General features: G+C 42.9%; 1 long non-coding RNA gene across 1 annotated transcript in view; it reads left to right on the plus strand.

Annotated features, from left to right (window-relative positions):
• The first annotated feature begins 1,093 nt into the window (after positions 1 to 1,093).
• Positions 1,094 to 25,808, plus strand: part of LOC145507181 (uncharacterized) — a 349,446-nt gene continuing 324,731 nt past the window's right edge. Inside the window, exon 1 of the long non-coding RNA XR_014054670.1 lies at positions 1,094 to 1,308. This is a non-coding gene — a long non-coding RNA (uncharacterized LOC145507181). The remainder of the gene's footprint in view (positions 1,309 to 25,808) is intronic.

Consider the following 25,808-nt stretch of genomic DNA (forward strand, 5'->3'; position numbering starts at 1 on the left):
ATGTGAGAGTTGGACCATAAAGAAAGCTGAGCACCGAAGAATTGGTGCTTTTGAACTGTGGTGCTGGAGAAGACTCTCAAGAGTCCCTTGACTGCAAGGAGATCCAACCAGTCCATCCTAAAGGAAATCAGTCCTGAATATTCATTGGAAGGACTGATGCTGACGCTGAAGCTCCAATACTTTGGCCACCTGATGCAAAAAACTGACTCACTGGAAAAGACTCTGACGCTGGGAAAGATTGAAGACAAGTAGAAGGGGACAACAGAGGATGAGATGGTTGAATGGCATCACCGTCTCGATGGATATGAGTTTGAGCAAGCTCAAACTTTAAGAGTTAGTGATAGACAGGGAAGCCTGGAGTGCTGCAGTCCATGGGGTTGCAAAGAGTCGGACACGACTGAGCAACTGAGCTGAACTGAACTTGAAATGACTTTATAAAATGGCAAAAACTGTAGAAAAATTCTCTATACCCAGCTTCCTGGTGGTAGCTAACTACATCTTACATAAATGTGGTTCAGTTATCAAAACCAGGAAACTGACATTGGTATTATACAATAACATTAACTAAACCTACAACTTCATTTGTGTTTCACCAGTTTCCCCACTGATTTCTATTTTCTGGCCCAGGATCCAATCTAGGATTTCACATTTCAACTAGGTACTATGTCTTCTTCATCACCTCCAATCCATGATTCTTCTGGGAAGTCCAGGCCAGTTATTCACAATATATGTCTCACGTTTTCTCATAAGTAAATGGAAAGGATGCACTTTCAGGCAAGGATATGATATTGTGTCCTCATTGCATCATATGTGGGGATATATGGTGTTGTTCTATTATTACTGGAGAGGTTAACTTCCATCACTTGAATAAAGTGGTGTGGGGGGATGTCTCCACTGTAAAGTTACTATTTTTTCCTTTTTGTAATTAAAAAAAAAATTGTGGGCAGATAGTTTGAGACCCTGCCAATATCTCATTTCTGATCACACTTTCACCCACTAATTGTGTGACTGTCAACAGCTCTTATCTGAAATGATTATTACTGTGGTGTTTGGCCAACAGCTATCTTCTGTTTTCCACTTTTCTTTTACATGTATTAACTGAAATTCTACTGTAAGGAAGAACTGCTCCTTCCCCCTCACTTACATCTTCCTTTCATTTTACTATGTATTTATTTGGCTGCCAGGTCTTAGTTGCAGCACAACACATCTTTTAATTGTGGCTTGTAGGATCTAGATCCCGGACTGGGGATCAAACCTGCATCTCCTGCATTGGGTGTGTGGAGTCTTAACCATTGGACCACCAGGTAAGTCCCCCCTACTTATTTCTTTGGCGGGCTTTCATGAGGATGAAATGAAATAGAACATTTACAACAGTGCCTGGCACATGGTGAAGGCTCAGTGTGAGTGATTTCTCATGTTATTGATGAGACAATATGAAAGTTTTCTGATTAATATAGATATTTTCTGGTTTGGAAAATAAGTACTTCTAAAATGTTTAAGGATGTTGCAAAATAGCATGCCATACTAATTTGCTAGGATGCCATAACAAAATACCATAGCCTGGATAACTTAAACAACAGAAGTTAATCTTCTCAGTTCTGGAGGCTAGAAGTCCAAGACCAAGGTGACAGCTGATTCCGTTTCTTCTGAGGCATCTCTCTTCGGTTTGCAGATGTTCTTCCCTCCACGTACTGTGTCTGTGTTGCTCTGTCCACCTCTGTTGTCGTCCCTTCCGGTGACACTTCTGGTGTCTCTTCCTGTGTCCAAAATTCCTCTTACCAGAACACTAATCAGATTGGATTAGGACCAACCCTAAGAGCCTCATCTTCACTTAATCACACCTTGAAAGACCCTATCTGCAAATACAGTCTCATTCTGAGGTGCTGAAGTTAGTTTCAGTATAAATTTTGTGGAGAAACACAATTCAGCACATAATATCTACCTACAGGAGACACGGGTTCAATCCCTGGGTCGGAAAGATCCCCTGGAGGAGGGCATGGCTACCCACTCCAGTAATCTTGCTGGGATAATCCCATGAACAGAGGAGCCTGACAGGGGGTCGCAAAGAGTCAGACACAATTCATCAACTAAGCTCGAGCACTAGGAAAGCCCAAGATAACTGGGGATAAGTTTGATTGCAGTTGTGGAGTCATTGTGTATTTAAGAAAGACATTTTAGCAGGGATCCCAACCTCCTGCCTTCAAAAAACTATCATGAAAAAATCATCGTGCATGCGAGAATGCTTTCAGAGTTGAAGAGTACTGCACAGATATAAACAGTAGTGTGAAAATCATTGCAACTCTTTGCAACCATTTCTGCATTCACATACAAGTTGTTTAAGCATTCCCTTACGAGGTCATCAGCACCTTTCATTGGACCGTTGTTTTGTGGCTGTCAGAGAGCTGTGGAAGGCGATCTTCAACCCAGCTGCTCTCTGCCTTATCACACATTCTCATTGATTGGACCCGCAATCGGTCCGTTTTGCTGGATTTTTGTCTTCCTGAGGTTTGGGACTTCGAGCAACTCTCTTTAGTCAGTGCCAGCTATCTTGACAGTGGCCCAAGGCTTTTCCTTCCCCGAGAGAGGAAGCCTGCCCTTGAGCTGGTCAGCAGAGCCCGATTTCTGCCTCTACCAGCTGCGTAGCCTCAGGCAAGGCCCCTTGTGCCCCCTGTGTCTTGATTGCTAGGCTGCAAGAAAAGGATAACGATCAACACAAGCAGGCAATGAGGATGAATGAGTTAATGTTCATAGAGCATGCGGATAACGTAAAATGGACATACTCCTATTCATGTCTTTCTAGAACCAGCATCAGACTAAGACATCTGCTAGGCAGTTAATCCTTTTATATCATGTTTTCTTATAGGAGGCAATTTACAGATTTTCATAAATCTTAGCCTCCTGGAAGTGGGAACAAGACAGACATTTCACTCTCTGAGTCAGGAAAAAGAGGGGAATGATTTCTTCCCACTGAAGGTTTTGCTTATCAGAGGCTAACAGAGACCAGGGAGAAGATGTGGCCCTCACCCACCCTACCTGCCCCTGGGTGAGGGAGAGGAGCCAGGTCTCTTCAACTCTTGAATCCTTGCCATCCACAGCCACCACGGTCTGGGGGCATAGAATTAGGAGCTGGGTACAGTAACCGCTTCCCCTACCAGCCTGCCAAACCCATCACCATTCCCCCGGCTGCCAGGAGCCATTCCTTGCTTTAAAGGCTTTCAGAGTTATGAATACTTCTGATGACTAAAGCAAAGAAGTCCTCTTGAGTTGTGCAGCCTCTTTCAGAGCACCCAGGGGACTTTCTCTGTAGGAACTGTCTTTGTTAAATATGTCACACCACCCCTTTGCAAAATATAACCCCTCTTCCTGTGAGGTATCCGCGGTGAGCACCTACAGTTTTGTTGGAAGCCCTGTCTCCATTCCATCTCCTTATTTTCCTTGCGTGACTCTCATACTCTCAGGCAATTATCACCTCTTGTGCCGCCACAGCCTTCTAGGACATCTCCCTAATCCTTCCTGCATGCTCATCATCTCCTGCCATCCCTACCGTCTCCACCAGTTCAAATCCAAAAGTTGAAACAATAATCTATCCGATCCCGCCCCTGTTCCCACATGGTCTTTGAAGTTCCTTGCGGCTATTGTCAGGGAGAAAATGTGTGCCTGTGTGGCAAGGAAAAGAGGGGAAGGGACGACAACAGAGGTGGACAGAGCAACACAGACAAAAGGGTGAGGTGAGCAAATGGCCCGTCTGGGGAACTTCAGTGCATATGCTCAGTCCCTCAGTTGTGTCCCACTCTTTTCGATGCTATGGACTGTAGCCCTCCAGGCTCCTCTGTCCATGGGATTTCCCAGGCACGAATACTGGAATGGATTGCCATGCCCTTCTCCAGGGGATCTTCCAGACCCAGGGATCGAACCTGTGTCCCCTGCATTGGGCAGGCAGATTTTTACCACTGAGCCAGGGGAACTGCAGACCAGCCAGTAAAGCTGGAGCTCAAGGAGCAAGGGAGGAAGAGAGAGGAGGCTGGCCAGAGTAGTCCAGCTTGCCAGGTCACGAGGAGCTTTTGGACTGGAATTTGGAGAGGAGTTTGGACTTTATCAGCAGATGGTGGGAGCTACTGAAGGGTTTTAAGTAGGCGAGTGTCACAAACAGATTTGGAAATGGCAGGAGACCATCCAGGACTGTTGCAATAATCCAAAGTTGACAGCAGTGAGGGAGAAGGAGACGTGATGTTAACTGCAGCAGCGTTACTCAAAGTGTTGTCTTTGGACCAGGGCCAAATTCTGGATCAATGTCTGTCTTCCTACTGTTTTTACTGATCCGCTATAAGATAAGGAACTTGTGCCAGAAAGTAAACCCTAGGCACTTCTCAGTTCATCAAGAAAGTCTTGCTTTAGGAAAAATTTTGAAAATGTCAATTGAACTAAACAGTGTGCTTAGTGATGTAGCTGATTTACATTCTGGCCCAAGTACTTTATCTTTGTGGACCCATAACAAACAGTTCACAGACCCGGGATGTGAGCAACACTAACTCGAGGTACTTTGCAAACCAATGGTGATTTGGGTCAGAGTGAGAAGCTTGCAGTCGTGATGCGTTAGGAAAGGGAGAGAGACAAGATGATGCTTCTAAGAAGGACCGGTAATCCGAGGTGAGAAGGGGTGAAGGAATGGTACATGAATTAAATCTCTGAGGGCTCAAGTCAGGATGCCAGATCCTAGAGTGGAATTGACCATGGCTTTGAGTAAAGCAGAACTGAGTTCAAATGCCAATGTCCAGAGGTACAGTGTAAACTTGTTAGCTAACCTCTCTGAACCTCATTTCCCTGTCAGTAAAGTGGATGGAATAACACCTGCCTCACAGGGACTCAATGCCCATGACACAGCACATGGCAGGTGCTTGTTAACCAATCCCAAGATCTGGTACAGAACAAGCACTTACTGAAAATGTGTTGAATATCATTAAAAAAAAAAAAATCAGCTCTGGTACTCACCTGGTTCTCCGGTGGCTGACTCTGTGCTTCCAATGCAGGGGACCCAAATTCAATTGCTGGTGAAGGAACTAGATCCCACATGCCACAGCTAAGAGTTTGTATGCCGAAATTACGTCTGAGCGCTGCAACTAGAAACACCCTTGTGCCGCAACGAAGACCCAGGGCAGCCAAAATCAATTAACTAAATACTTATCTTCATGACCCATGTTTATTTAAAAAAATAAAGTAAAAAATAAGCTCAAAGGTGATGAGAGGACTATAAAAAAAAAGAGTAGTATGAATAAGGACAGAGTTGGGAGTATGTAGGCTAGCTAGTCTGGAATATCAAACTCTGTGAAAAGATAGTAAAATCATGAAGAACTCTGTGCCCAGCAGAATAGTAAAGTCCATATTCCTTCTAACTCCAGCCTCAGTCCCACACTCTGTGACCCCAGCCTACGAGTCATCCTCACTATCCTGGGTCCATCTCCAGCCTTGGATCTTCCTCTGATAATAGGGCTCACTTTGGTGCCCCTTTGGCCCTGTTCATGTTGTAGGTACTCACCCAATACCCCAGGTCCCTCTACTAGACCACCTGGGCCACTCTGGCCAATTTCCTCCCATGGGGAGATTCCCAAATTCCTTGGCCCATGGATGTTGCCTGAAACCTACTTGTGGACAGGTGCCCTGGAGAACAAGCAGAACCCATCGCCACTTTGTTTGGGCCTCTTTACAGTTTGCCTACAGGACTCTGATGTAGTATTGCCATAGCCCTTGGGCACCAAACTCTGTGGTCAGATGAAGACTTATCCCAGTACCTGATGAGTCTGGGGTTCCCCCTGCCCTCAGAACTTGCCTCACCCCTAGTGTGACAATCAAGTTCTAGATTCAAGTCCTTTGCTACAAGTGCCTGGGATGAAAAAAAGCATGCTTGTAGTTGTCTCTTATGATCTTTTGCTTTTCTGTGATGTCAGTTGCAACTTCTCCTTTTTCATTTCTATTTTTATTCATTTGAATAAATGATTTTTTTTGTTGATGAGTTTGGCTAAAGATTTATCAGTTTTGCTTATCTTTTCAAAGAACCTGTTTTTAGTTTCACTGATCTTTTCTATTACTTTCTCCATCTCTATTTCATTAATTTCTGCTTTATGACTTCTTCCCTTCTACTAACTTCAGGTTTTTGTTCTTCTCTCTTTAGTTGTCTTAGGTGAGGGTTAAGTAATTTGCTAGAGATTTTTCTTGTTTTCTTGAGGTAAAGCAGTACTTTATGTTTATTTGACAGTTAACAATTTACAAAGATCTTTTGCATTATCGCATTTGACCCTCACACCAAAGCCATGATGTAAAAAAGAATCAACTTCCCTATTTTACAGATAAGTGCAAGTGACTTAGTCAGGATGACCAACTATCCCAGGGTACCCAGGATTAAGAGGTTTCCTGGCGTGCAGGACTTCCAGCACTGAAATCAGGACACGCGTGCAAGCTCAGTCATGTCTAACTCTGCAACCCTATGAACTGTAGCTGGCCAGGCTACTCTATCCATGGGATTCTCCAGGCAAGAAAACTGGAGTGGGTTACCATTTCCTTCTCCAGGGGATCTTCCCAACCCAGGGGTTGAACCCATGTCTCCTGTGTCTCCTGCATAGGCAGGCAGATTTTTTACCACTGAACCACCTGGGAAGCCCAAAACAGGACAGTCCTGGGAAAACTGGATGGTTAGTCAGGCTAGGTCACATAGCTAGTAAGAGACTGAGCTGTTAATAGGATTTGAAACCAGGGCACCTAACCGAGTACCATAATGTGCTTAGTCACTCTGTTGTGTCTGACTCTTTGTGATGCCATGGACTGTAGCCCTCCAGGCTCCTCTGTCCATGGGGATTCTCTAGGCAAGAACACTAGAATGGGCTGCCATGTCCTTCTTCTTAGTGCTGTAATAGTTGCTCTCAATAAATATTTGGTGAATGAATGACACCTACCTCGTCTGTCTTCTCTCTACTGCATCATATGCCTCTCATAAACAACAACCCCTTCAGTCAAATATGAAGGTCTTATTTGCTCTCTTTTTCCCTCCTGAAATGGCAGTGAGAGGAAAGGGCAGGGGAAACACTGTTTTGCATGAGAAAAGCATGCTTGCATTAACTCCCATGTAGGAATAAACACCAAGAACAATAATGTCAAGAAAGGGATTAATTAAGCAGAGTCTGTGATTATCTTAATAAGAACTTGAAATCAAAAGTGATTATGAATGGGTCACTAACGCAATCAATATACATACTCTGCCCCAGAATAATCAAAGCTGATAAATACATGAATATTCAGTACATGTAAATTTGAAATCCTAGAATCAGATAACAGCACAAGGTTGTAAGAGATATGAAGTGATCAGTGTATCCCTTTAAAGTCATGCCAAGCCTTATGGAAACCATCTTAGAAAAGATGACAATCTGTGCTCCTTTTAATGATCTCCAATGAGAGTCCAAGAGCTTCTTCACGTAATGCTTTTAACACCTACTCATGACAGAAGGATGAGAGAAAAGGAGATTTGTAGAATGCCACCACCTAGCTCACTATGGAGAATCTGTCCCTTTTTCTTCACCCACCAAGTAGCTCTTCATCCCTCAATAACACAGAGAAAAAGAGAACACCCAGGAGAGTCTGTGGTCCCATACTGTTTCTGGTGGTGACACTTATCTGAAAAGGGGCAAGAGGTTTGTTTGTTTTTTTTTTTTTACAACATCGGCATTAAAAGTATCAAACTGTGGCCCCTCCAGGGCCAAGGCTAACTTGGGACTTTGTGCAAATCACAAAAACTCAGCTACTCCAAGGGGTCCTTTGGAAAAGATGTCCCATCCTCAGAGCTGTCACAGCCCCGCCTCTGTGGCACACAGCTTGACCCCGTGACCAGCTGAAAGAAGGCTGAATGTCAGCCCCACCTTCTTATCCTCTGCCAGACTCTCAGGAAGAGCACAATCTCCAGTCACTGCCACCCCGCTCCCCGACTCCCTGCCCAAGTCTCTGACAGCTCAAGCTCTCCTCTGTCACCCTGAATGCAATTATCCTCCAAGACTATGTCTAACCTTTTGTCTGACATATTTCCTTTCTTAGCTTATATCACTTTCTGGGATAATTAATTCTCAAGACTCAACCCCACTGTGACTTCCCTGGTGGCTCAGATGGTAAAGAGTCTGTCTGCAATGCAGGAGACTTTGGTTCAGTCCCTGGGTTGGGAGGATCCCCTGGAGAAGGGAATGGCTACCCACTCCAGTATTCTTGCCTGGAGAATCTCCATGGACAGAGGAGCCTGGCAAGCTATAGTCCATGGGGTTGCAAAGAGTCAGACATGACTGAATTGACTTAACACAATCTCTGCATGCATCAAGAAACTTCTGAATATCCATCATTCATTCAACAAGCAATTTACAAGATGCCTATAGATTGTGAGTACGTCAGTCACTGTACTGGAGGTTGAAGTTAATAATGAAACAGTTACAAGAGGCAGGAGTACTTGGTCATTAGGAGAACAGGGAATTTTAAAAAGTCATTCCTGGAAGAGAGAACAGCATCACACACTGAAGAAAACAAATGCTCAGATAACTACAAGTTAGTTCAGAAGGGCTGGAGACAGGAAGTTATTTAGGAGTTGGCAAACATGAGCCTGGATAATTCGGTACTTTTCCAGGAAGTTTTCTCCATCTTATCCCTAGAGAAGCAATAGCTTTGGCTCTCTCACTTTGAATAAACATAAAGCAACCAGGGCTTCCTACTCTTTCTCTTTTATTTTCCAATTTCCAATGCTTTCCACTGATGGAGATATTTTAACCCCTCCTAGCATGTTCTTTTTCATCTGTCTTCTGTATGTACCCCAACTATGAATCCACATCAGTGTTTGCTGCCGATAACCACTGGGAAGGGTGGAGTAGTCAGGGTTTCCTGTTGGCCCAGGAAGAAGAGAAAACAAGAGGTAATTGCTCTGCACTATGATTAAGCCACTATGAGCTTCCTTAGAAGTCTGGTTAACCTATCTCAGCAAAACATCAAATACCTATCTCTGCTAAGCACAGCCTCTTCACTGAGGGGACAGAATCCTTTACATTCCTAAAGATGCTTTCCAGTGGCAGAAATGGAGCCATACCAGGGACTGGCTACATTCAGCCAATATGAAGAGCAGCCCAGAGACAGGGAAGGGACTGGGGGAAAGGCTGATGAGACATGCCCGGGAGGAGTTGGGGAAGAGGTTCTATGGGAAATACTGCTGGCTTTGGGCATGATTGTGGGCCTGATGCCGTGTGCCTGGCCCACCGTGGGCTCAGCTAGAAGGTAATCCCACAGGCTTTCCCTCACGGCCAACCTGAGCTGGTTAAAACAGGGACAGGATCTGACCCAAGGGCTGTCAACCCAGGTTGGACAGTGACCTGTGATGATACCTGAGAGTGATGACAGTGATGATGGCAACAATGACAGCTCTGACGCCTTGAGGGCTTACAGTGTGCTGGTAGATAGGTCATCTCATTCAATCCTCACAACAACTCTCTGAGGTAAATACTATTATTATCTCCCCTTTACAGATGAAGGTTCACCAGTCTCTTAAAATCAGGATTAAGTCAGACGCTTGTCTACCTGATACTAGACTCAAACTCTTGTTTACCTTTCAGTACTGTCGTTCACTAATTTATTTATTTCTTCAACAAATGCATCTGAAAATCCATGGTTAACCAAGTGCTGCACTGTGTGGAGATACATGGAGCCGCCATGGAGCTTACACTCCACAGAGGCAGTAGATAAACTGTTAGCAAATACTCGACAAAAATAAGTATAGTTTGCATTAAACGCAATTTTAAAAGATGGACGGAATGTTATGGGAGAGATGCATAGAAGATATCTCATACACTGATGGTCAGAGAAGATCCCTCATTACACCGAGATCTGAAAAATGTGACAGAGCCAGCCGTGAGGGGACGTGAGGAAGAGGTGAGGGAAAAGCATGACCAGAACAGATCTGAAGAGACGAGCTCAGTGTGACTGAGGGTCTATGGAGAGTGTGGCAGAGACCAGATGGTTGCAGGAAGGGGAACTTCTTCCAGGGCCCGAAAGTGGACTCTTGTCTAACACTCAGAAATGAATTGTCCGAGGAGACACATGTGCTGACAGAGCAATAGATTTTATTGGGAAGAGATGCTGGGCGGAGAGCAGTAGGGTGAGGGGAACCCAGGAGGACTGCCCTGCCACGTGGGTTGGGTTTTATGGTGATGGGATTAGTTTCTGGGTTGTCTTTGGCCAATCCGTCTAACTCAGAGTCCTTCCCTTTGGCACACACATTGCTCAGCCAAGATGGATGCCAGCAAGAAGGATTCTGGGAGGTGGTTGGACACATGGTGTCACCTTTTGACATTTCCTGAAATCTTCTGGTGGGAGGTGGTTTATTAGTTCCATGTTCCTTACCAGGACCTCATAAAACAACTCATGTGAATGGTTACTATGGTGCCTGGCCAGGGTGGGCAGTTTCAGTCAGTGTACTTCCCCTAACAAGATGACGAGGTTTGTAAACCCCATCAAAAGAGTTAGAATTGTCTTCTAAATGCCATGGAAAGCTGTTGTAAGTTGTCAAGAAGTAGAATGAATGTAGATTTGCTTTTATTTAAAAATAGAGAAAGCATAGAGTGGTAATTAGAAGTATAGACTCTGAAACCAAGATGGCTGTGTTCAAATCCTGATCTGTAATTTACTAGCTATGTGACTGTGGGCAAACTTACCATGCCTCAGCTTCTTTATTTCTAAAATGCAGAAACTGGGACTTACCTAGTGGCTAAGACTCAACATTCTTAATGCAAGGGGCCCAGGTTTAATCTCTGGTCAGGGAACTAGATCCCATATGCAGAAACTAAGAGTTCACATGGTGCAACTAAAGAACCCATGTGCAATGAATATTGAAGATCCTGCATGCTATAACTGAGACCTGGTGCAGCCAAATAAATAAATGTGGGTTTTTTTTAATAAAATCAAAATTTAATAAAAGCAGAAACTAACAGTACCATGGGGCATCCCTGGTGGCTCAGATGGTAAAGAATCTGCCTGCAGTGTAGGAGACCTTGGTTCGATCCTGTGTTGGGAAGATCCTCTGGAGAAGTAAATGGCAACCTGCTCCAGTATTCTTGCCTGGAGAATTCCACAGACAGAGGAGCCTGGCAGTCTCCAGTCCATGGGGTTGCAAAGAGTTTGACACAACTGAGCGACTAACATACACAACAGTACCTGCCTCAGGGTGTTATTAAAAGGATTAAGTTAGTTATTATTTGAAAGTTCTTAAAATGGTACTTGGTATATAGTAATGCATACATTTGTTTTTTAAATGAATAAACAAAGATTAATAGATGTCTTTGGGACTTCAAAGGTGGCACAATGGAAAAGAATCCACCTGCCAATGCAGGAGACGCAGGTTCAAACCTAGGTCGGGAAGATCCCGTGGAGGAGAAATGGCAACCCACTCCAGTATTCTTGCCTGAAGAATCCCATGGACAAAGGAGCCTAGTGGGGCACAGTTCATAGGATTGCAAAAAGTCTAACAAGACTGACCATGCACTCGCACAATAGATGTCTTTACTCATATATCAATACAAATACATCATAAAATAAAGGCAGAATGCAATAGCAAAGACACATTTTTCTTTTAGTGAAGTCTTTTTGCTTTCTTCTTGATTCCTTCTTTCTCTTTCTCAACTCACACTACTAACTTGTCCTGCCTAAGGTAACACATGTGAGCAACTCACTGTTTCCTACCATACCATCCTAAAGAGGCACACATTGGATTTATGGACATATACATAAACATGGCATGCTTTTGTCTTTGTCTTGCAAGATCATGTTATATACGTGTTGTTCTCAACCAACACTATCTTGTAGAAATCTCTTTAAGATAACTGACACAACTCTAATCCATCATATTAATCACTCTATTGTGGTCCATGGAGACAGATACATCATAAATCATTCAGCTACTCCCTAACTGATGGACATTCATTTGTTCATGATCCTTTTACTATTATTAACACTGCTTCAGTAAGCATTATTGTTGCAACCTCCTTACATCCTGAGGCTTTCACCTCTGTGAGACAGATTCCTAGGAATGGTTTTGCTAGACTAGAAAACATAGTGTTATTTTCTAATAGATACAGGTGACAGATTGCTTGTTCATAAGACTAATACCATTTCCATTTCCTGTAGGAAGATATGTGATTGCTTTTTAACCTACATCCTTGCCAAAAACAGATCATTTTTGTCAGTTTGAATTGAGTGCAAATAACATTCTTATATTCAGTGAAAATTTACACATATTAAAATGTATACATCATAAGAATACAATTTGATGTTTTCTGATAAATGTTATACCATGACACCAATACCACACTCAAGATATAGAAAAATTCAATCACCCCAAATAATGTTTTCTAGCCAAATCTCACCCTCCATAAGCAACCTTTGTTTCGATTTCTGTCTTCATAGATTAGCTTTGCATGCAATTAAACTTAATGAGCAAATTCATGCAAAAGTGTATGATTTCTTTTGTTGAACATGTTTTGAGATTCTTTCATGTTGTTGCATGTATCAGTTGGTGATACTTTTATTTACATATGAATTAATGTTTTTGAACTGTGGTGTTGGAGAAGACTCTTGAGAGTCCCTTGGACTGCAAGGAGATCCAACCAGTCCATCCTAAAGGAGGTCAGTCCTGAATATTCATTGGAAGGACTGATGCTGAAGCTGAACATCCAATACTTTGGCCACCTGATGTGAAGAACTGACTCATTTGTAAAGACCCTGATGCTGGGAAAGATTGAAGGCAGGAGGAGAAGGGGACAACATAGGGTGAGATGGTTGGATGGCATCACTGACTCAATTAACTTGAAGTCTGAGCAAGATCCAGGTGTTGGTAATGACCAGGGAAGCCTGGGTGTAATGCAGTCCATTGGGTTGCCAAGAGTCAGACACAACTGAGTAACTGAACTGAACTGAATGGCTGTGAAATGATATTTCTTCATGGCTTTAATTTGCATCTACCTAGTGACTAGTGATTCTGAGCTTTTTATGTCTTTTAATGAATAGAAATTTCTCCTTTTATGTTTATTGCTTTTTGTCCAAATATTTGCCTGTCCCAAAGTCACAAAGCTTACCTTGCTTACTATATACTTCTGGAAGTATTATACTTCTAGTTTTACATTAAGTCTTTGATTTGATTAGTTTTACATTTTAGGTTTTTGATTCACTCTAAACTAATGTTTGTGTGTGGTGTGAGGTAAAGGTCAAGTTCATCCCCTTCTAACCCCACATGGTTAGCTTTTCCCTCATGGTTGTTTAAAAGATTTTCCTTTTCTCATTATAATTGTCCTGGTGCTTTTTTATTTTGTAATTCTATTAAACATATATGTATGTGCATGCTCAGTTGTTCAGTCATATCTAATTCTCTTTGTGACCCCATGGATTGTAGCCCACCGGGCTTCTCTGTCCATGGGATTCTCCAGACAAAAATACTAGAGTTGTCATTTCCTCCTCCAGGGGATCTTCGTGACCCAGGGACTGAACCTGTGCCTCTAGAGTCTCCTGCACTAGCAGGTGGGTTCTTTACCACTGAGACACCTGGGAAGCCCAAACATATATGTATAGGAGTATTTTTTAACTCTATTCTACTCTATGGATCTTTTTGTCTATATTTATGCTGATACTGATGGTAAAATTTCAGTCTCTTTGCATAAGTGCTAAATCAAATCTCAGAGACAGAGTTTTGGGGGAAGTTGAAAAGGATAGCTTTATTGCTTTGCCAGGCAAACAGGGACACAGAAGGCTCTTGCTTTGAAAAATTATGTGTCCAACCCCAGAATTTTGTCTAGTCAGTTGTGGTTTTTCAAGTAGTCATGTACAGGTGTGAAAGTTGGACCATAAAGAAGGCTGAATGCTGAAGAATTGATGCTTTTGAACTATGGTGCTGAAGAAGACTCTTGAGCGTTCCTTGGACAGCTGCTGCTGCTGCTAAGTCACTTAAGTTGTGTCCGACTCTGTGCGACCCCATAGACGGCAGCCCACCAGGCTCCGCCGTCCCTGGGATTCTCCAGGCAAGAATACTAGAGTGGGTTGCCATTTCCTTCTCCAGTGCATGAAAGGGAAAAATGAAAGTGAAGTTGCTCAGTCATGTCCGACCCTTAGCAACCCCATGGGCTGCAGCCTACTAGGCTCCTCCGTCCATGGGATTTTCCAGGCAAGAGTACTGGAGTGGGGTGCCATTGCCTTCTCCATCCTTGGACAGCAAGGAGATCAAATCAGTCAATCCCAAAGTAAATCAACTACAAATATTCACTGGGAGGACTGATGCTGAAGCTGAAGCTCCAAAAATTTGGCCACCTGATGCAAAGAGCTAATTCATTGGAAAAGACTCTGATGCTGGGAAAGACTGAAGTCAAAAGGAAAAGGAGGAGTATCACTGACTCAGTGGACATGAATTAGAACAAACTTGGAGAGTGAAGGACTGGGGAGCTTGGCATGCTGCAGTCTATGAGATCACAAAGAGTCAGACAGGGCTTAGTGACTGAACAGCAACAACTCCAGAGGATTTGTTGAAGAGCTTTATAACAATGGTACAAGGGTGAGGTCTCTGACAAGATTAAGGTGTGTGTAGGGTATCAGTTCAGTTCACTTCAGTCCCTCAGTCGTGTCAGACTCTTTGCGACGACATGGACTAAGGACAACAGGCAACCCTGTCCATCACCAACTCCTGGAGTTTACTCAAACTCATGTCCATTGAGTCAATAATGTCATCCAACCATCTCATCCTCTGTCATCCACTTCTCCTCCCACCTTCAATCTTTCCCAACAGCGGGTCTTTTCCAAAGAGTCAGTTTTTCATATTAGGGGGCTCAAGTATTGGAATTTCAGCTTCAGCAACAGTCCTTCCAATGAATATTCAGAACTGATTTCCTTTAGGATGGACTGGTTGGATCTCCTTGCAGTTCAAGGGACTCTCAAGAGTCTTCTCCAACACCACAGTTCAAAAGCATCAATTCTTCAGCGCTCAGCTTCCTTGATATTCCAACTCTCACATCCATACATGACTACCGGAAAAACCATACCTTTGACTATGTGGACCTTTGGTGGCAAAGTAATGTCTCTGCTTTTTAATATGCTGTCTAGGTTAGTCATAGCTTTTCTTCCCAGGAGCAAGCATCTTTTAATTTCATGGCTTCAGTCACCATCTGCAGTGATTTTGGAGCCCCCAAAAAATAAAGTCTGTCACTCTTTCCATTGTTTCTCCATCTGTTTGCCATGAAGTGATGGGAACAGATGCTATGATCTTAGTTTTCTGAATGTTGAGTTTTAAGCCAATTTTTTCACCCTCCTATTTCACTTTCTTCAAGAGGCTCTTTAGTTCTTCTCCACTTTCTGCCATAGGGGTGGTATCATCTGCATATCTGAGGTTACTGATATTTCTCCAGCAATCTTGATTCCAGCTTGTGCTTCATCCAGCTCAGCATTTCCCATGATGTACTCTGCATATAAGTTAAGTAAACAGGGTGACAATACACAGCATAGAGGTACTCTTTTCCCTATTTGGAACCAGTTTGTTGTTCTATGTTCAGTTCTAACTGTTGTTTCTTGACCTGCATACAGATTTCTCAGGAGGCAGGTCAGCTGGTCTGGTATTCCCATCTCTTTAAGAATTTTCCAGAGTTTGTTGTGGACACACAGTCAAAGGCTTTGGCATAGTCAATAAAGCAGAAGTAGATGTTTTTCTGGAACTCTCTTGCTTTTTCTATGATCCAGTGGATTTTGGCAATTTGATCTCTGGTTCCTCTGCCTTTTCTAAAGCCAGCTTGAACATCTGGAAGTTCACGGTTCACGTATTGCTGAAGCCTGACTTGGAGAATTTTGAGCATTACTTTACTAGCCTGTGAGATGAGTGCAGTTATGCGGTAGTTTGAGCATTCTTTGGCATTGCCTTTCTTTGGGATTGGAATGAAAACTGAATTTTTCCAGTCCTGTGGCCACTGCTGAGTTTTCCAAATTTGCTGGCATATTGAGTGAAGCACTTTCACAGCATCATCTTTCAGCATTTGAAATAGCAAAACTGGAATTTCATCACCTCTACTAGCTTTGTTTGTAATGATGCTTTCTAAGGCCCACTTGACTTTGCATTCCAGGATGTCTGGCTCTAGGTGAGTGATCATACTGTCGTGGGTCATGGAGATCTTTTTTGTATAGTTCTTCTGTGTATTCTTGCCACCTCTTCTTAGTATCTTCTGCTTCTGTTAGGTCCATATCATTTCTGTCCTTTATTGAGCCCATCTTTGCATGAAATGTTTTGGTATCTCTAATTTTCTTGAAGAGATCTGTAGTCCTTCCCATTCTGTTGTTTTCCTCTATTTCTTTGCATTGATTTCTGAGGAAGACTTTCTTATCTCTCCTTGCTATTCTTTGGAACTCTGCATTCAAATGGGTATATTTTTCCTTTTTTCCTTTGTCTTTCAATTCTCTTCTATTCACAGCTATTTGTAAGGCCTCCTCGGACAACCATTTTGCCTTTTTGCATTTCTTTTCTTGGTAATGGTGTTGATCCCTCCCTCCTGTACAATGTCACAAACCTCCATCCATAGTTCTTCCGGTACTCTCTCTATCACATCTAATCCCTTGAATCTATTTCTCACTTCCACTGTATAATCATAAGGGATTTGATTTAGGTCCTACCTGAATGGTCTAGTGGTTTACCCTACTTTCTTCAATTTAAGTCTGAATTTGGCAATAAGGAGTTCATGGTCTGTGCCACAGTCAGCTCCCAGTCTTGTTTTTGCTGACTGTATAGAGCTTCTCCATCTTTGACTGCAAAGAATATAATCAATCAATCTGATTTCGGTATTAACCATCTGGTGATGTCCATGTGTAAAGTCTTCTCTTGTGTTGTTGGATAAGGGTGTTTGCTATGACCAGTGGGTTCTCTTGGCAGAACTCTATTAGCCTTTGCCCTGCTTCATTCTGTACTCCAAGGCCAAATTTACCTGTTACTCCAGGTGTGTGACTTCCTGCTTTTGCATTCCAGTCCCCTATAATGAAAAGGACATCTTTTCTGGGTGTTAGTTCTAGAAGGTCTTGTAGGTCTTCATAGAACCATTCACCTTCAACTTCTTCAGCATTACTGGTCAGGGCATAGACTTGGATTACTGTGATATTGAATGGTTTGCCTTGGAAAGGAAGAGAGTTCATCATGTTGTTTTTGAGATTGCATCCAAGTACTGTATTTCGGACTCTTTTGTTGACCATGATGTCTACTCCCTTTCTTCTAAGGGATTCTTGCCCACAGTAGTAGATATAATGGTCATCTGAGTTAAATTCACCCATTCCAGTCCATTTTAGTTCACTGATTCCTAAAATGTTGATGTTCACTCTTGCCATCTCCTGTTTGGCCACTTCCAATTTACCTAGATTCATGGACCCAACATCCCAGGCTCCTATGTAATATTGCTCTTTGCAGCATCGGACTTTACTTCCATCACTGGTCATATCCACAACTGGGTGTTGTTTTTGCTTTGGCTCCATCTCTTCATTCTTTCTGGAGTTATTTCTCCACTGATCTCCAGTAGCATACTGGGTACCTAGCAACCTTGGGAGATCATCTTTCAGTGTCCTATCTTTTTGCCTTTTCATACTGTTCGTGTGGTTCTCAAAGCAAGAATACTGAAGTGGTTTGCCATTCCCTTCTCCAGTGGACCATGTTTTGTCAGAACTCTCCACCATGACCCGTCTGTCTTGGGTGGCCCTACACGGCATGTCTCATAGTTTCACTGAGTTAGACAAGGCTGTGATCCATGTGATCAGATTGATTAGTTTCCTGTGATTGTAGTTTTCAGTCTATCTGCCCTCTGATGGAGAAGGGTAAGAGGCTTATGGAGGCTTCCTGATGGGATAGACTGACTGAGGGGTAAACTGGGTCTTGTTCTGATGGTAGGGGCCATGTCAATAAATCTTTAATCCAATTTTCTGTTGATGCATGGGGCTCTGTTTACTCCCTGTTATTTCAGTTCAGTTCAGTTCATTGTGTCTGACTCTTTGCCTTGGACTGCAGCATGACAAGCCTCCCTGTCCATCATCAACTCCTAGAGTTTACTCAAATTCATGTCCATTGAGTCAGTGATGCCATCCAACCATCTCATCCTCTGTCATCCCCTTCTTCTCCCACCTTAAATCTTTCGCAGCATCAGGATCTTTTCAAATGAGTCAGCTCTTCGCATCAGGGGGCCAAAGTATTGGAGTTTCAGCTTCAACATCAGTCCTTCCAATGAACCCTCAAGACTGATCTCCTTGCAGTCCAAGGGACTCTCAAGAGTCTTCTCCAACACTACAGTTCAAAAGCATCAATTCTTCGGCGCTCAGCTTTCTTCATAGTCCAACTCTCACATGCATACATGACTGACTACTGGAAAAACCATAGCCTTGACTAGATGGAACTTTGTTAGCAAAGTACTGTCTCCACTTTTTAATATGCTGTCTAGGCTGGTCATAACTTTCCTGCCAAGGAGTAAGTGTCTTTTAATTTCATGGCTGCAGTCACCATCTGCAGTGATTTTGGAGCCCCAAAAAATAAAAACATAAAAAATCAATTCTTCAGCTCTGTTATTTACTTGGGGCCAAACTATGGTGGAGGTAATGAAGATAATGGCAACCTCCTTCAAAAGGTCCCATACATACACTACTACACTCAGTGCCCCCAGCCCTGCAGCCGGCCACCGCCAACCAACGCTTCCACTGGAGACTCCTGGGCACTTACGGGAAAGTCTTGGTCAGTTTCTTGTGAGGTCACTGCTCTTTTCTCCTGGGTCATGGTGCACACAAGTTTCTGTTTGTGCCCGCCAAGAGTTTGTTTCCCAGTCCTGTGCAAGTTCTGACAGCTCTATGGTGGGGTTGATGGCAACCTCCTCCAAGGGGCTTATGCCATACCCATGTCTGCTGCACCCAGAGCCCTTGCCCCTGTGGCAGTCCACTGCTGACCCGTACCTCTAGAGGAGACAGTGCAGTCTACACTCCTTTAATCTCAGGTGGTCAGTCTCCTAATCTTTATGAGCATCTCTGGTTCCTTTAATCTTGCCTCAGCTGTTTTCTTGGCTGCTCCTCCCTTGATTAGCAACTCTTCCTGTCTGTCCTTTAGATCTCAGGGAAGGTCATGGAGGCTGGAGTCTTGCCCACAAGGAATGGGGGACAAAAATGATCCCAGTGCCTGGGAACCCCACAGGGCCCCACTCAGTTTCAACATCCCAGCGGGTTTATTATTGTAATCCTATAATAAGTCTTGAAATCAGGTAATGTATTTGTTCTCTCTTTGTGTCAATTTTCTCTTGGTTATTCAATATGCATTTCCACATGAATTTTCAAGACAAAAATATCTTTTCAGATTTTGACTGGAATTGCATTATATCCATTAATCAGACTGTATTTTGAAGTAGTTTGTCTTATTTCTGCTTTAATTTAACAGAACTCATCCTTGAAACTAGCTGGGCTACTTCTTTTTTCATGCAATGTGGATTACTTGATGTATCTCTAACAGCTTTTTCCATTGGGAAGATTTTCTCTTTCCACTGTCTTTCAAGGGCAACTCTGATTGTAGCTATAATGCAACTGCTGTTTATTTTTAGCTTGCACACGTAACCAAGACCAACTGTTGACAAAGGAAGCTCAGGTTTTTTTCATCGTCCCTCAGCTGATGGGTGATCCCTAATAAGGTTATACATGTGAGCTGAAGCAGGAACACTTGTGAACTCTACAGAGTGACAATGCTGTGTGCTCATGCCCTCTGGTCACACTCTGGCTTGATCACAGATGAACCATTTTGACAGAATGCTGCTGGTCTGGCCCCAATTTATGATTTTGTGAGCCCCATGACTGACATTTCCAATGTAGTTAGGTGTCAGCCATTTGGCCCAATGATAAGGTTGCTGGCACCATAACTTTGACCACCACCATAACTTTTAAGTACTCCTTCCTGCTCTGGGCCCTATACAAAGCTCGGGGTATTCCTAGGTGTATAACGTACTTCCCCCAGAACCCAAAGTTGCCTACTGTGCCCCCAGAATCTAAAAAAGGCACTATACCTCCTCCTTTGTGGTAGAAGGTACAAGATATGTCTTTTACTTTGGAGGGGTTAGTCCAGCACACTCCTGACCACTGAAGCTGTGAAAATGTCACTGAAGTGTCAGGTCCTTAAAACTTTTTTTTAAAGCATTTTAAATTGTAGGCTTTGAAGTTATTGGGGAGTTGGTGATGGACAGGGAGGCCCGGTGTGCTGCGATTCATGGGGTCACAAAGAGTCGGACACGACTGAGTGACTGAACTGACTGAACTGACTGACACACATATATTCATTTATATATACATACACACATATATATATATATACACACCATACATATACATTTATTCATTTTTGGCTGTGCTAGGTCTTCACTGCTGTGTGTGAGCATTTCCCTAGTTGCAGTGAGGGGGGCTCCTCTTTGTTGTGGTGCAAGGCTTCTCATCGCAGTGGCTTCTCTTGTTACAGAGCACAGGCTCTAGGCATGTAGACTGCAGTAGTTGCAACACATGGGATCAGTAGTGGTGGCGCATGGCACTGAGACATGTAAGATCCTCCAGGCCAGGGGTCGAACCCATTTCCCCTAGATTGGCAGGAGGGTTTCTAATCACTGGACCACCTGGGAAGTCCCTTGAATCTTCATCGTGCATATTTATCTTCCATGTGTCTTATGAAATTTTCTAGCGCACTCTTTGGGCTTCCCTAGTGGCTCAGAAGGTAAAGAATCTGCCTGCAATTCGGGAGACTTGGGTTCAATCCTTGGGTTGGGAAGATCCCCTGGGGAGGGCATGGTAGTGCACTCCAGGATTCTTGCCTGGAGAAGCCTGGGGAGCTACAGTCCACGGGGTTGGAAAGAGTCAGATACAACTGAGGGACTAAGCACAGCACAGCAGCGCACTCTTCAAACAGCATGATGTTATTGACAGAATGAAACCGTATCATTTTCTGTGGGATCTCCCAGTGTTCCAAGCATCCTCAGACTATAGAACTAGAGAAGGAAGAGAGTCAATATAGTCTTAGATGAAAGCTGCAATCGAATATTATGTCACATAAGTAAAAACTGTTTCTGATCCTAACTGGAATTTTAAAAAGCATATTTCCTAAATTGATTGCTATATACCATTTACCTAAGGCCTTATTGACCTATTTTGTCTTCTTTATCTATCGATAAAACCTCATCCAACCTAGTAGCTGCAATCAGGGTACATTTGTATGAGCTTGTGGTTTTCTGCAATCATTCCCAGAAACATCCAGCTTTTGCAGGAACTAGCCTGGTGATTTAAATGAAGGTGTGATAGTGAGTAGTGACTATCACCCCTGCATCCTTTAGGTCTTTACTGGTAGCATGAAACTCTGCCCTCCTCCCACTCCCAAGATGCAATTTTCCTTTGTTTGCTATTTTCGTTGGTGAGGTTTGGGGCAATTTCAGAGGTTTCCACTTGGCTTTCTTTACTGTGATATCTCTTTCTCCATAGGCCAATGACTCAATATGCCTTTAATTGCTGGTGTGTCAATCTACTTGGGGATTTGAGAAATGAATGGGTGGGTCTGGGGACCTAGTGGATCCCCTGTCACTGGAATTTAGCCAGGAAATTGTTTGTTCCCCAGCTCTTATAAATCTCTACTCTAATGGTGGGGCCACCAGGATAAGAACCCCCGGGTCTCTGAGTATCATCACAGACTCTGTTCCCTGCAATGTTGAGGTACTGCATTTCCCTAGGGAGCTCCTGAATTAAGCTGATCCTTCAGTGCTATCCCAGGCTGGGGTAAGAGGATCAAGCCAGTTTCTCCCCATGTTGATTAGTGACTGGATGCAAGCTGCCCTGAAGGGAACTTATACAAGTACATGCAATCCTCTGTTCTTGAAGGAACATTTGGGTGGTACATCACAGTGTCTACCACAGAAATGCTCTTGGAAACCATGTTGGTAAGGGAGTAGGGGAAGCATGACTGGGCAGAAGGAGAAGTTGAACTGTGATAAGTTGTAACAGAGAGCTCTGCCAATTCTTTAGGGAGCTCTGCAACTGGCGTGGCCCTTCCGAGTTGGCCTGAACTGATGGCCTTTGTCTCCTTGCTTCAACCATCATTGGATGCAGACGTCCTGGGAAAAAGGGTGTAATCTTGGGCTGAGGACAATACTCAAGGAGGGAATGAACTGCAAGCTGCCAGCAGCTCAGCTAGGGAAATGAGTGCCTTAGTCCTGAAGGGAATATCTGGGTGGTGAACCACAGTCTCCATAATAGAAGTCATCAGCATGTAGATGATAATTTAGACCATGGATGGGCTCACTGGGGAGAAAAAGCAGAGAGTAAAATAAAAAGGAGTCAAGACCTAGCCCTAAGTCAAACTATTAAAAGCTAGCTAGAGAGCTGGTGAAAGAGATGGAGAAGGAGCAGTCAGTATGGTAGAAGAAAATGCAGCAGGTAGGGGTGGAAGGTGCAAAATAGGTGAAGGGGGTTAAGAGGCACAAACCTCCAGCTGTAAAATAAGTAAGCCACGAGGATGTAATACAAGCGTAAGGATATGGTAAATAATATTGTAATAATTTTGTATAAGTGGATACTTGACTTATCATGGTGATCATTTCATAATGTATGCAAATGTCAAATAACTATTTGGTACACCGGAAACTAACATAATATTGAACATCGACTATACTTCCACTTAAATAAATAAATGACACAAAGAAAAAAAGAGGAAAAGAGAAAGTGTTACTAAAATTAAGATGAACGGAATGGTTCGCCATTTAGAGTGATGCTGAGAGGCTGAACATATAAGGCACAGCACACCCATTGCCTCATCAGCGTGGAGATCATTGTTAACTATGACCAAAGCTCTTCTAGTGGCTAGTGGAGACAGAGGCCAGATTAGAGTGTCTGAAGGATAAAATGAAGCTCAAGCAGGAGAGACAGAATATTAACAAAACTTTTCTGAGTTTTACTGGCAAAGGGAACAGAAAAATACGTGGGGGTATTAGCTGGAAGGAGATAACAATTCAAAGAGGATTTTTGTGTGTTTTTAATTTGTGCTTGTTTTTTCATTTGATAGCTATTATAGGATGCTTGCATGTTGAGGGAAGAGATGGATGGTGTTAGAGAAAGGGTAAGAGAAGAAATAGAGTCAAAGTCTAGTGGGCAGAGGCAGTGGGTCCCAGGGCAGAATTGGAGAGACTGGAGAGATTCTGCTAAGAACAGCAGTACCAGGAGAAAAGAAGATGGGGAAAGATATGAGCAGAAGTAATGATTTGATGGGGAGACAATAAAGAAGTTCTGAAATGATGCCTTACATTCTCTCAATAAAATATAACTGCCTTCAGGGTAAATAATAGTCTTGCACTTGCAGCTAGCTCTCTCCCTACCTTAAACCATCAATATAATGGCCCAAGGCTCTGCTTCTTCTCATCATTACACAGGAAGAGAGAACAAGGTGTGGCTTACAAAGCTGGTAGCAGTGGGCACATGTCACTTTGCTTTTTTTGCCTTCTCTTTTTTCTTCCATTTAGAGTCATCTGTGCCAACTCTCAGATTGGTAAACAGAGGGTGGGGCTAAAGGTCGAGAGGTGACAGATCTCAATCTGAACTCATTGGCTTGATCAGCTGCGTTTCTTCATTTTAATCAGGAAATCCTGGAGTGACCGAGTCAGCAAGAGCACTTGTGGGGCGACAAAGAAGGGAGGGAGGGGAAGGAGAAGAGGGAGGAGTCCTGTAGCAAGGAAGGGAGGGGCTCCTCTCTCTTGTCTGGGCTCAAAATGGATCTTCCTTTCTTTAGTCCACACGTTCCATCTCTGACAAATTTTTTCCTTTGAGATTCTGTTGGTTTTGTCACCTCTTTCCTGACTAGAGGGGATTTCATTGCATTTACAGTTAAGGTCTGTTGGTTTCCAGATATAGCCAAATTGGTCTACACTCTATCTTGTTACATTGTAAAGCACACAGATATTTGTGGTAAGACAAAGTATATAAAATGTAACTATAAAATGTGTTTATAGACATAGGAAAATAGTCCTAATACATTGTTTAGCAATAGATGCAGATTCTTTTTAATGTAGGTCAATAGATACATATGTATGGAAACATTTATATACCTTTAAATGGCTAGCATATATTGAGTGATTATTATGATCTAGATATAAAGTTAGCTTTGAGTATTGAAAATGAAGGTGGTGTTTTCATTTCAAAATTTTATCAGTAGTTATTAAGTTTTCTATATCCATTACTTTTGTAAATAAAAAAATTACTAGAAGTTCATTTTAGAGCCAGTATCAAGTCCCTGGTAAACCCTATCATTTACATACAAATTTTGTGGTTCTTCTTTTCTCTGCTTGCAAATTATACTTGCATTGGACAAAAGGTTTGGGAGTTCTTTCCTTCTTCTGGGTTAGTGTGACTTTGCTCTGCTCTTTGTAACACGTGTCATTGTTTTGGGGCTGAGTTTGGAATGCCCCATAGAAGCTGAATATCTCCTGGCCTTGGTACATTACTAACAACCAATTTCAGAAGCAAAGCAACATTGTGTGTGTGTGTGTTCAGTCATGACAGATTCTTTGCAACTCCAGGAACTGTAGCTCATCAGGCCTCTCTATCCATGGAATTTTCCAGACAAGAATACTGGAGTGGGTTGCCATTTCCTTCTCCAGGGGATCTTCCCAACCCAGGGATTGAACCCACATCTCCAGGATCTCCTGCCTTGGCAGGAGTTTTATCCAATCAGGAAAAGTTATCCTGGCAACCAAATAACAGCAGAGGTTTTGGTTTTGGAAATTTTTTTTTAACCTCTGTTTTCTATAAATTTAGTTTCCTCTTACGGAGCTGGCCTGCCTCCTAAATGTTGAGAACCGCATGATTCAGTGAAGGCTGCTGACACTGACAGGCATATTGTTAAAATTGCTGGCAATCTTTTTTCTATTTCTCTCTTCAGAAGTTGAGATTTATCTGAATATTGGCATCCCATGTTTCCTATTGTTTCCCTGTTTTCCTTTGGAGATTACAGCTGAAAGGGCTGGCAACACATCCCTAAAGGTGATATTTTAAAGAGAGGGAGTGTTTGTAATCCCTGCCAGAACAGAAAGGCCCAGAGAACCACTAGAACCATGTTTCCTAATTTATCCAGTAGTTTTTTGGACCACCCTATTGGCTGATCTTCCTAATATGATGCTATTTTGCCATGGTTCCCAGGGAGTTATTTTCCTGAAATGATTATGCTTATTTGACTTATAGGAAAAGAATACTCTTTTCATAAGTCTAAATTTTCTTTTGGGAAGTAACTCCTGGTCTCTTAAGTCCTTTGAATAAAACCTTAATTTGAATTGAAAAGGAAAAAAAAAAAGTACAAGAAAATACACGGAGAGGCTAAATTGTTTTTTATTTGCTCCCTTGTACCTGCTCTGCATCCCTGTTTGCTTCTGATTACTGATTTCCCAGTGATTGTCTGACTCTGATTACCCCTGTCAGTCAACTAGGGTTCCTCCACTTCAATCCAAAAGTCCATTTTCTGGTTAAGAAGGGTAGGGCTGGACCTGGTAAAGGAGCCTCAACCTTGGTCGCAGCTAGAAACATGACTCCGAATGCAAGCCTTTTTCCAAGGAGATTGATGATTGCTTCTTTGTGAAGCTCGGCAGATTTACTGCGTTCCACCCTCCCACCCAGCCATCAGTTCTGGCAGCTCTCAAAGCAAGTAAAGCAGAGGATTGGTGAGAGTGCCAAAAGCAGATTCCCACTGAACATACCTCTTCTCTGCTCAATTCTTT

Source organism: Giraffa tippelskirchi, chromosome 5 (assembly GCF_054371585.1).
Source record: "Giraffa tippelskirchi isolate mGirTip1 chromosome 5, T2T-mGirTip1v1.2.pri, whole genome shotgun sequence".
Classification (NCBI taxonomy): Eukaryota; Metazoa; Chordata; class Mammalia; order Artiodactyla; family Giraffidae; genus Giraffa; species Giraffa tippelskirchi.